The following is a 9,996-nucleotide window of genomic DNA, read 5'->3' as shown; positions in this document are numbered from 1 at the left end:
GAGAAAGAAAGAAAGAAAGAAAGAAAGAAAGAAAGAAAGAAAGAAAGAAAGAAAGAAAGAAAGAAAAAGAGAGAGGGGGGAGACGGGGAGGGAGGGAGGGGCAGGTGGCAGGCAGGCAGGCTGTACCAACTAAAAATAGTGCAAGACATGATGGGTTCATTACTGAATTCTATAAAACCTGTAAGGATGTTATATCATCAATACTCCACAAACTCTTAAAAAAGATGGAGTGCTCCAAAACTCATTTATGGGTGATAGTATCACCCTGATCCCAAAACCAGATAAAGACCCAGCCAAAAAGAAGAGAATTCTAGGCCAATCTCCCAAATGAACATAGGAGATGCAAAGATTTTTCAACACACATCATTAAATAAATGTAATACACCACATAACCAAGCTGGGTCAAAAACCGTATGATCATATAACTAAATGCAGAAAGGGTTTCAACAAAATCCAATGTGTCTCTATGATTAAAACCCTGAAGAAACCAAATCTAGAAAGATTATACCTGAATATGATATAGGATATACAAGACAAACCAATAGCCAACATCATACTAAATGGGGAAAAAATAAAAGCATTCTCCCTAAAACCAGAAGCAAGACAAGGATGCCCACTCTTACCTCTTCTGTTCAACACAGTACTTGAAACATCAGCCAGAGCAATTAGGCAAGAGAAAGAAATAAAAGGGATACATATAGGAGAGGAAGAAATCAAATTATCATTTTTTGCATATGACATGATACTCTACATTGAAGACCCAAGGAACTTCAACAAAAATCTCAAAATTAATAACAAACTTCAGCAATGTAGCAGGATACAAGATCAACACACAAAAAGCATTAGCATTTGTACATGACAACAATGAGTGGTGTGAGAAGGAAATTGTGAAAATAATACCATTCACAGTAGCTTTAAGAAAAAAATGAAACACCTAGGAATTAATCTAACCAAGGAAGTGAAGAACTCTACAAAGAAAATTTCAGTACTCTAAAAAAGGAGACTAAGGAGAACATTGGAAAATCGAAAGATGTACCCTCCTCCTGGGTAGGCAGAATCAATACTAACAAAATGGTTATACTCTCAAAACTGTTATACAGATTCAGTGCAGCTCCAATCAAAATACCAAGAGCATACTTTATAGATCTAGAGAAAATGATCCTAAAATTCACATGGAACCAGCAGAAATCCCAAATAGCAAAAGCAACTTTGGGTAACAAGAGCAAAGCAGGAGGCCTTAAATTACCAGACTTCAAGATATAATATAAAGCAATAGTGATAAAAACAGCCTGATACTGGAACAAAAACAGTAGATCATTGGAACAGAACTGAGGGTACAGAAACTTCCCCAGACACATTCAGCTATTCGATCTTCAACAAAGGGGCCAAAAGCATAGTTTGAAGGAAAGATAGTTTATTCAACAAACAGTACTGGGGAAACTGGTTATCTGTATGGAGAAAATTGAAACTGGACACTTATTTCTCACCACATACTAAATAAAATCAAAATGGATCAAAGATCTAACCATTGAAACAGAAACATTAATGATAAAGGAAGAGCTGGGCGTGGTGGCACATGCCTGTAATCCCAGCAGGAGGTTAAGGTAGGAGGATCACTGTGAGTTCGAGGCCTACCTGAGCTACACTGTGAGTTCAAGGCCAGCCTGAACTGCATAGAGAGACCCTGCCTCAAAAAGACCAAAAAAAAAGGTAAAGATAAAGGAAGATAAAATAGGCAAAACACATGAAGACATAGGTGTAGACAGAGGACGCTCTGAACAGAAATTCAATTGCACAAGAAATAACAGCAAGAATCACCAAATAGGGTTACAACACACTAAAAAGCTTCTATACAGCAAAAGAATCAGTCAGTAGAGTGAAGAGACAACCTACAGAATGGGAAAAAACGTTGCCAGCTACTCTTCAGAGGACTAATATCTAGAATACACAAAGAACTAAAAGAAAAAAATAAACCACCTAAAATTAAAGATCAGTCAAGAAATGGGCAATATAAATGAACAGACAGTTCACAGAGGAACAAATACAAAATGGTCAACAAATACATGAAAAATGCTCAGTATCTCTGGCCATCAGAGAGCTGCAAATTAAAACAATGCTAAGATTCCATCTCATTTCAGAAAGAATGGCAATCACTAAAAAAATCAAATAATAACAGATGCTGGTGAGGCTGTGATGAAAAACGAACCCTCTGGCATTGTTGATGGGAACGTAAACCCGTACAACCATTATGGAAACCAATATGGAGATTTCTCTAAGAATTTAAATTAGATATTCCACATGCCCCACCAATCCCTCTGCTAAGTATCTTCCCCAAAGAGCTTAAATTCTTATACTACAGAAATGCATGCATATCAATGTTTACAGCAGTACAACTTGTAATAGCTAAATCCTCTATACCCATCAACAGATGATTTGAAACAGAAAACTATGGTATCTATATACAACGAAAGTACTACACTTCTGTAAAGAATGACAGATTTGAGACATTTGTAGGAAAATGGATGCACCTGGAAAATACAGTGTTGAGTGAAATAAACCAGACACAAACGTAAATACCATATGGCATCTCTCTTTTGAGTGAAGCAAAGTACAAAGATAGTAATAAAGGACAGATAGAAGGGAACAAGGAGATGGATCTCATGCCCTAGGGAAGTCGTCCAAGGGAAAAAGCAGGAGAGGTGAGGAGACAAAGAGGAAACAGATAAAGACATGCCACATTCAGGAACATAATAACCTCAGTTAGCGTAAACATTGTAACACGAGCTAACATTAATAATATCAACAAGAATGAAAACCAGAGTAGGGAATTAGAGGAGGAAGGGAGGCAGAAGAAAGAGGAAGGGGATTTAAAAAGAAAGAAACCTGGGGGCTGGGGATTTAGCTCAGCGGCACAGCGCCTGTCTGGCAAGCGCAAGGTTGTGAGTTCGATTCCCAGTACCGGAAAAAAACTAAAAAAAAAAAAGAAAGAAACCAGCAAACAAGCTATGGTATGTACATGTAACCACTCCCCAAGGTGATTATGAACCACATGTACTAAAAAATTTTTAAAAAAATTTTAAAGTGTACCATAGTTATGTAAAATGTTAACAGTGAAAACTGAGCGAAAGGTACACAGAAACTCTGCACTATCATTGTAACTTTTCTGCAAATATAAAATTATTTTGAGATAAGCATGTTGGCACATGCCTGTAATCTGAACATTCTGGGAGGCTGAGGCAGGAAGATCCCAAGTTCTAGCCCTCCTTGGATAACTCAGTGATTTAGCAAGATCCTATCTCAAAATAAAATACAATGGTACCTCAGTTTACAAACTTAATTTGTTTTACGATTTTGGGAAGGATTGCTGTGTTTGTGTTTGTGTGGGGAAGATGGCCATAGTCATGTTTTTCACCCTATGCAGTTTGCAAACGAAAGCAAAATTTTGCTGAATGCTTTTGCTTGTGAATTGAATTGTTTGCAAACAGACGCATTCATGAAGCAAAGTATTACTTCACTATATTATCAAAGGGGCTGGGGATGTAGCTCAGTCTAAAGCCCTGGGTTCAATCCCCAGCAACACACACACACACACTTACATTAAATTTAAACTACAAGTTAAGTTATTTTAAATATTTTTAAAGAACCAGTTTATTAAATAAGGAATGGGTAAGAGAAGGGGTCCCTGAGGTACTGCTCCATGGAGAGGTAGTTAAAGACAGGTAATTAAACTCAAGCTTTATCCATATGAATTACCTGCATTTGAGCAGGGCTTGGCAATGCTTTGCCACACAGAAAGCCAACTTATGTCTTTCTCCTTTCAGCCCTCTTTGCAAATTTGCAATCTTTCACAACCCCTCTAGCAGCATCAGACCTTCCTGTGCTGAAGACCTACAACCCCAGCAATGAAGCAACCATGGAGACCCATGTGGCAAGAAACATAGCTCCCCAAATCTGCCCTCACCAGTACTGTAGATGATGAGGGCTCGGTAGGTCATCTGGGATGAGATTATTACCTGCCAAAGAATAGTTGGGACCCCTTGTCATCTCAACAGACACAGACGTCTCAACTGGGTCCTTCAAGAATCCTTTTTAAGGTGACAGAGGACATTATAATTGTATTGTCCATAGCTTCACAATCACTAAACCACATTCTTCTGTGTCAAGACAATAGGCCCACTCTTCAGTCATGGTGAGAAGTGTTTCTTATTCACAGACAAGTGTGTGACAGCATATCCTGTGAGGATCCACCTTCACCCAGCAGGTATGTACTGAACAACTGTGTTTGGCCATCCACTCACCTCAGTGCCAAGGAAATCAAGGATTAAAAAGATTCAGTCCTAGTATAATGACTTTGGCAGCTGTAGAGATGCTTACTAAAAAAGGAATATATATATATATATACTTGCATATATGATGTATTACCGTATAAATACATATATACGTATCTGTCACTTCCAACTATAGCTATCTTAGTCCAATTCTGTGCGGGTGCTAGAAGACATGGGTAAGAATATTCAGAGGAGCTTCATTCATAATTGCAAACCCTAGAAACAAGCCATCAACCATAGAGCCAGCAAGTAAGATATGATGTATCCACAAAGCGGGATTCATACAATGATGAAGAAAGAGAATGAACCGTAGCTACACGTATCAACAGAATAAATCTTCTAATAGCAAAGGAAAGAAGCAAGTCATAAATGAACATGAACAGGGCAGCCGCATTTGTGTAAAGCTCAAACTAAAGATTCAAACTTAGGTGGCATTTCATGGGGATACATGCATTATCTGGCATCTTTAAGACTTATAAGTAAAAGCAAGTTAATACCACAAAATTCAGGATCATTTTACCTTTAGGGGGAAGAGGCAGATGAGATCAGAAGGGAAGACTCCGGGCTCGGGGTGTTGGCAAAGGCCTCTGCTTGAGGCCTGGTGAGAGACACCGAGTGACTGAACCTGGGGTAACTGTTCTTTAAACTTCCTATATACATTTTAACGATCTGTTTTGGATACTAACAATGTGAGCAGTATTATTCCCAAAGCACTCTGCATGAGCTACGCCCCGTAATGAGCACCTCAGACCTCTGTGAACTGCACTGTCCTGCTTTTTAGGCCTGGAAACAAGCTCAGGTGTGGATAACCCGGAAGCTGGCTGTGATCAGCGAGTAAGAGGTAGAAGCAGGGCTCCAGCCAAGGGTGCCTGCACACTGGGTGGTACCGAGGCTTCACCTCCACACCTGCGCGTCTTATAACGTGGAGGTAAAGATGCTCCCAGCCACAGAGAACAGGGCCGTGAACACTGGGCACATACACAGAAAAATCAGCGCATTAAGCAACAGAGAATCTCAGTATATTAAGAATTAAGTATCTTCATGTAACAGTAGATAGCAAGTCAAAGGACTGTTGGCAGTGGGGATTAACTCAGAAAAAAAAAGCCTTCACAGCCATCAGTGGTAAAACAGAAGGAGCCAGACTGCCCTGGGAGAAGGGTTAACTGAGGTACCACTTGCTCTCAGAACTAAAGAGCACACAGAAATAGACCAAGAGTCAATTAGCTTTACCAGGATCGATTCCACACTTCACAGGTCAAAACTATAGGCCAATAGATCAATGAACTTCCCCGCACTTGCTTTCTTCATTAATGGAAAGCAGAAGAATTAGATTTAGAAGTTGGGCTCAAATTCCTGTTTGGTTGTCTACTGGCTGTGTATTTTTATGCATCTAGCTAAACTTCTCTGACAAGCAAACACTGTAATTAAAAATCAAATTTCTAGAAAGTACCAAAACTGGCCCAAATCACCACGGTCAAGTCCCAGCTCAGCCTTCTGTCAAATGGGAATCATAATTCCTACCCCACAGAGACGTTATAAACAAGATAAAGTGCTTGTCTCCATCATCCTTGATCCCAGGGAATCAAGCCAGGAGGTCCTTCAGAATTCTTGCTTAATCTACAGTCAGTGATCTCCGGTGAAAGGAGCTAATTAACTGCTTGTTTCTGTGAGGTATCTGCTAGGGGACAAGCAGGGCTAGCTTCCTGGGTGTGCAACTGGTGCTGTCTCCTGGAATCTGCACCTAGCAGGCCCCACGCTGGGAAGATGCTGGGCCGTCCCAGTAATCAAACTCCTACCTGCTCTCTAACAAGGAGCCCGGCATTTCCACTTCACTCCAAGTCTTGCAAGCCCTACATCGGGGCCGGCACACAGAACACAGCAAGAAAACAGACTGGCACCCTTGAGGAGCGCCAACAGAGTGGATTACTTTGGAAGCAACATGTACAAAACAAACAGGACACTTAAGGAAGGAAATGAACTTGCATATTTTATTCCACACTCCAGTCTCACATTGAAAGCTCCAAAGATGAAAGCAGTTATTTATCCTTGGGACAGGCCCTGGCTCGCCTACAACACAGAACACACACACACACACACACACACACACACACACCTATAAACTCACCAGCCACAAGCTTCTCAGGTGAAAAGACGTCTCCCTGGACTCCCACAGCACCGGGCAGCACACCCACCCGGCTCCACCACCAACAGTGAAGACAGAGCCTAGGTTCCCAAAGGCACCATCTGATCACCTGGAGCCTCATTAGAAATGCAAATTTTCAGCCCACCCCCATCTCCCTCATCAGAAACCCCAGGGGCGATGCCCTGCTGTCCGGGTTTAACAAGCCATCCTGAGGCATGTGCTCAAGTTTGAACACCGCTGGCTTAGACTATCAAATTTAACTACTTTGAAACTTGTTAAGTGCCTTTCTTTCTTTTTTAGTAGGGGGGGTAGTTGTTGTTGCCAGGGACGGTGCACCCAGGGAGGTTGGAAGAGGGGGCTGGGCCTTCCCAGCATCCTCCCCCACACCACAGTCAGTGGTAGTTCCCAAAGATCAGGGTCTCTTTGTGTGTTTCCTGCAAAATTCAATTTAACTCACACACTTTATTTTTGCCTGTTCATTCAAGGCACAATGAAGCGCTGCCGTCCCTTGTGAACAAACATCCCCTTTGCACATGTCAAGTATCTGATTCATTTAGACTTATCCCAATTGCTTAATGTCTGCAACACAAGCCTTGTGATATTCCCGATCTAAACAGCTGAGTTAATACCCTCGGACAAAGGGGGCCTGGGGTTTGGGTGAGCTCCCGTGGGTCTGACGGCCACAAAGAGAAGCTTGTTGAACGCATACATAAAAAGAGAGGAGATAGGAGGCAGCTACTCTGATCTTTACGACCCTTTGATTACTCTATCAGTTAGTTAAAGCATAAATCTATCCCTCAACCCAACAAAATACTGTTTTACTTCCTTTTACTCCATATTTTATCTTTTATAGCCAATAAAACATTTTTTAAAACCTTACAAAGGTTATGTTCTCATCAATTTGTGCACTAAATGACAATAAATTAAGTGGAGGTTACTACAGCCACAACATAGATGGCAGCTTAAAACTTTTCTGAAAGACAACCTCCCACGAGTGGACAGTTGCTAATCAAAGACCCCGCAGTTAAAATTACAGCCGGACTTTAGAATGGTATTGCCACTCTGTTTCTTTAGGTAGACAGTGTCTGAACTTTTACCTTGTTTCTTAAAGTAGGGGGGCAACAGATTTTTTTTTTTTCAGATTTTAAAATGTAAAAAAATGGAAACTTAAATATTTCTCAGGTACCAAAAAGCAAAGCCACGCTTTGACAAATAGCTTCAAATCCAACTAGTGTCTTCCAATTTTCAGTAGGATAAATAGTCTCCCAAACCACACCTCCTCAACATCTGCCATCAGATGCACGAGCTCAAAATTTATTTTTCATTTATATAATTCAAGCAACATTTGTTGAAATACTACATTATTAAGCACAGAGCACTGAAAATAAAGCCTGCCACATAGTAGGGACTGCACACTTACTAGTTATTATTTTTATTCATTATTGGTGTTGCCCCTGGTGTCCTTGATCTGTGCTCTTAAATGTTGTTATGTGCAGAGGATCAGAAATACAGCATCGAGCAAAAAAAGCCTCTGCCGCAAGGGCTATTGGGGGGTTCAGGGGAGCAGACATCAATCAACCACACAAATAAGCCAAGTGACAAACTATTACAGCTCAGATGTAATCTATTTGTGATACTTAATCTGTTACCTAGTCTTAGGCACTATGGATACCTAAGAAGAGCCTGGAGTACTGTTGTGCCATTTTATAATTTTGAAACCTCTTAGATATACACTATGAGCCAAGTTATGACCCTTCCTTTAATGTTTTCCAAAATCCTCTTTGTATTATTTTGCAAATTCCAAACGAGAAACATCTCCAAAGATTTATATACAAATATATTTCATTATTATATTTTTCAAGATCAGAAGCAGTTTGCCCCTATATTAGCTCATTTTCAGTTGCTATGACAAAACACCTGATTCAGGTAAGTACAAAGTAGAAGTCTGCTTGGCTCATCGGCTCACAGTTCTGGAGAGCTGGAAGTCCACAGGCCTGGTGCCAGCACTGGGAAAGGGCTCCTCCCAATGGAGGGCATCACATGGTGGTTGGAGCAAGCCTGCCAGCCTGGCCTTGCCTCCTCTTCTTACACAGCCTCCAATTCCATCGTGATGGCCCCTCCCTCACGACCACAACTAACCCTAATCATGTCCACAGCCTCCACCTCCAAACACCATTAGGATTCAGATGTGTGGACATGGTGCCCAGTACTTGAGATCTGAGGGAACATGCAAACCATACCATCAATTTTGCAGATTACAAAAAAAAAAAAAACTTTGCAGATTACAACTTATTTTTTAATCCTGTTAACACTTCCATATACAGAAGCTGAAATATCCCAAGAAATAATCCTATTGTCAAATATATTCAATGAATCTTCCATTAATTTTCTCAAACTTTTTGAATAATTGCCAAATCAAAGGTAGGGCTTCTCTCAGAGTGTTATGTGCAGTCCACTCCTCTACCACCTTGGCTCTGGGGACTGAACCCAGGCCCTTGTGCTGAACTACAGGACCCCCCCACCCACCTTTTTAAATTTTGAGACAGTGCCTTGTTAGGAAGCTAAATTGCCTAGGCTACCTTAGAATTTGCAATCCTCCTGCCTCAGCCTCTCAGAGCGCTGGGATTATAGGCATGTGCTACCATATGCAGCTATGATTCACTTTCTTAAACCTCATAACTATTTCTAGATAATATAAATTACTTTATTAAAAATATTTTTATTCTCTCAGCTTGTTCTTTTTAACGATGTTGATTTTCTCATGATTTCACTAAGAGCCAAGAACAAGAAAGCAAATAAATGATCAAAGAACATGGAGGTTCATTTTTAAATAAAACCTGTTTAACAAGAATGGAAGGGGAGATTCAGAGTGGCCAGGGACATCTTGACTGATGCAGCCACACCCAGGGTGCTAGAGCTGGGGGAAGCCCTCAGAACATCCTCAACTCCTCTACAACATGGGGGAAGGCTCTGGCTCCGGGGCCAGAGGCCTGGGAAGTGGGCCCCAGCCCCCACAGTTCTGTGCCTTCACTTGGGGCAAGTAGCTTAGGCTTTTTCAGATTTGGCCTCCTGCCGTGTAAAATGGACAGCCGGCTCCTAAGACAGCAGTGAGAAGAAGATGCAACCATTCCCCGCACAAGGCTGAAACTGATTACCCACTGGTTAGGGATAGTTAGGGATAGCTCCAGGCTCTCAAAATCCAACTCCCAAGGAGCCAACTCCCAAAAGCACAGCAACAAAGCCAGTTTCCACCGGATACGAACTTCTGCACGGGCAGACGCACAGCCTTTCCTGGGGTTCCTGTGCCCCGGGCAGATCTGAGCCCTGCAAGGGTGCTGCGGAAGTCACGGGAAGCACATCTCCTCTGAGCCTTTGGAGACCTCCACGGCTGACCTGACTCATTCTGTCCCAGCCCACACCTCCTGGAGTAAGTTATCACTAGAGTTAAGACGGCAGCTAAACCAAATGTCCAAGTAGAACTTTGCCCTGCACAGTTACCTACCTGATAAGTATACTCCTCATGTG

This window comes from Chinchilla lanigera, unplaced genomic scaffold (assembly GCF_000276665.1).
Source record: "Chinchilla lanigera isolate Chin_1 unplaced genomic scaffold, ChiLan1.0 scaffold00049, whole genome shotgun sequence".
Classification (NCBI taxonomy): Eukaryota; Metazoa; Chordata; class Mammalia; order Rodentia; family Chinchillidae; genus Chinchilla; species Chinchilla lanigera.
This window is presented reverse-complemented; position numbering follows the sequence as displayed.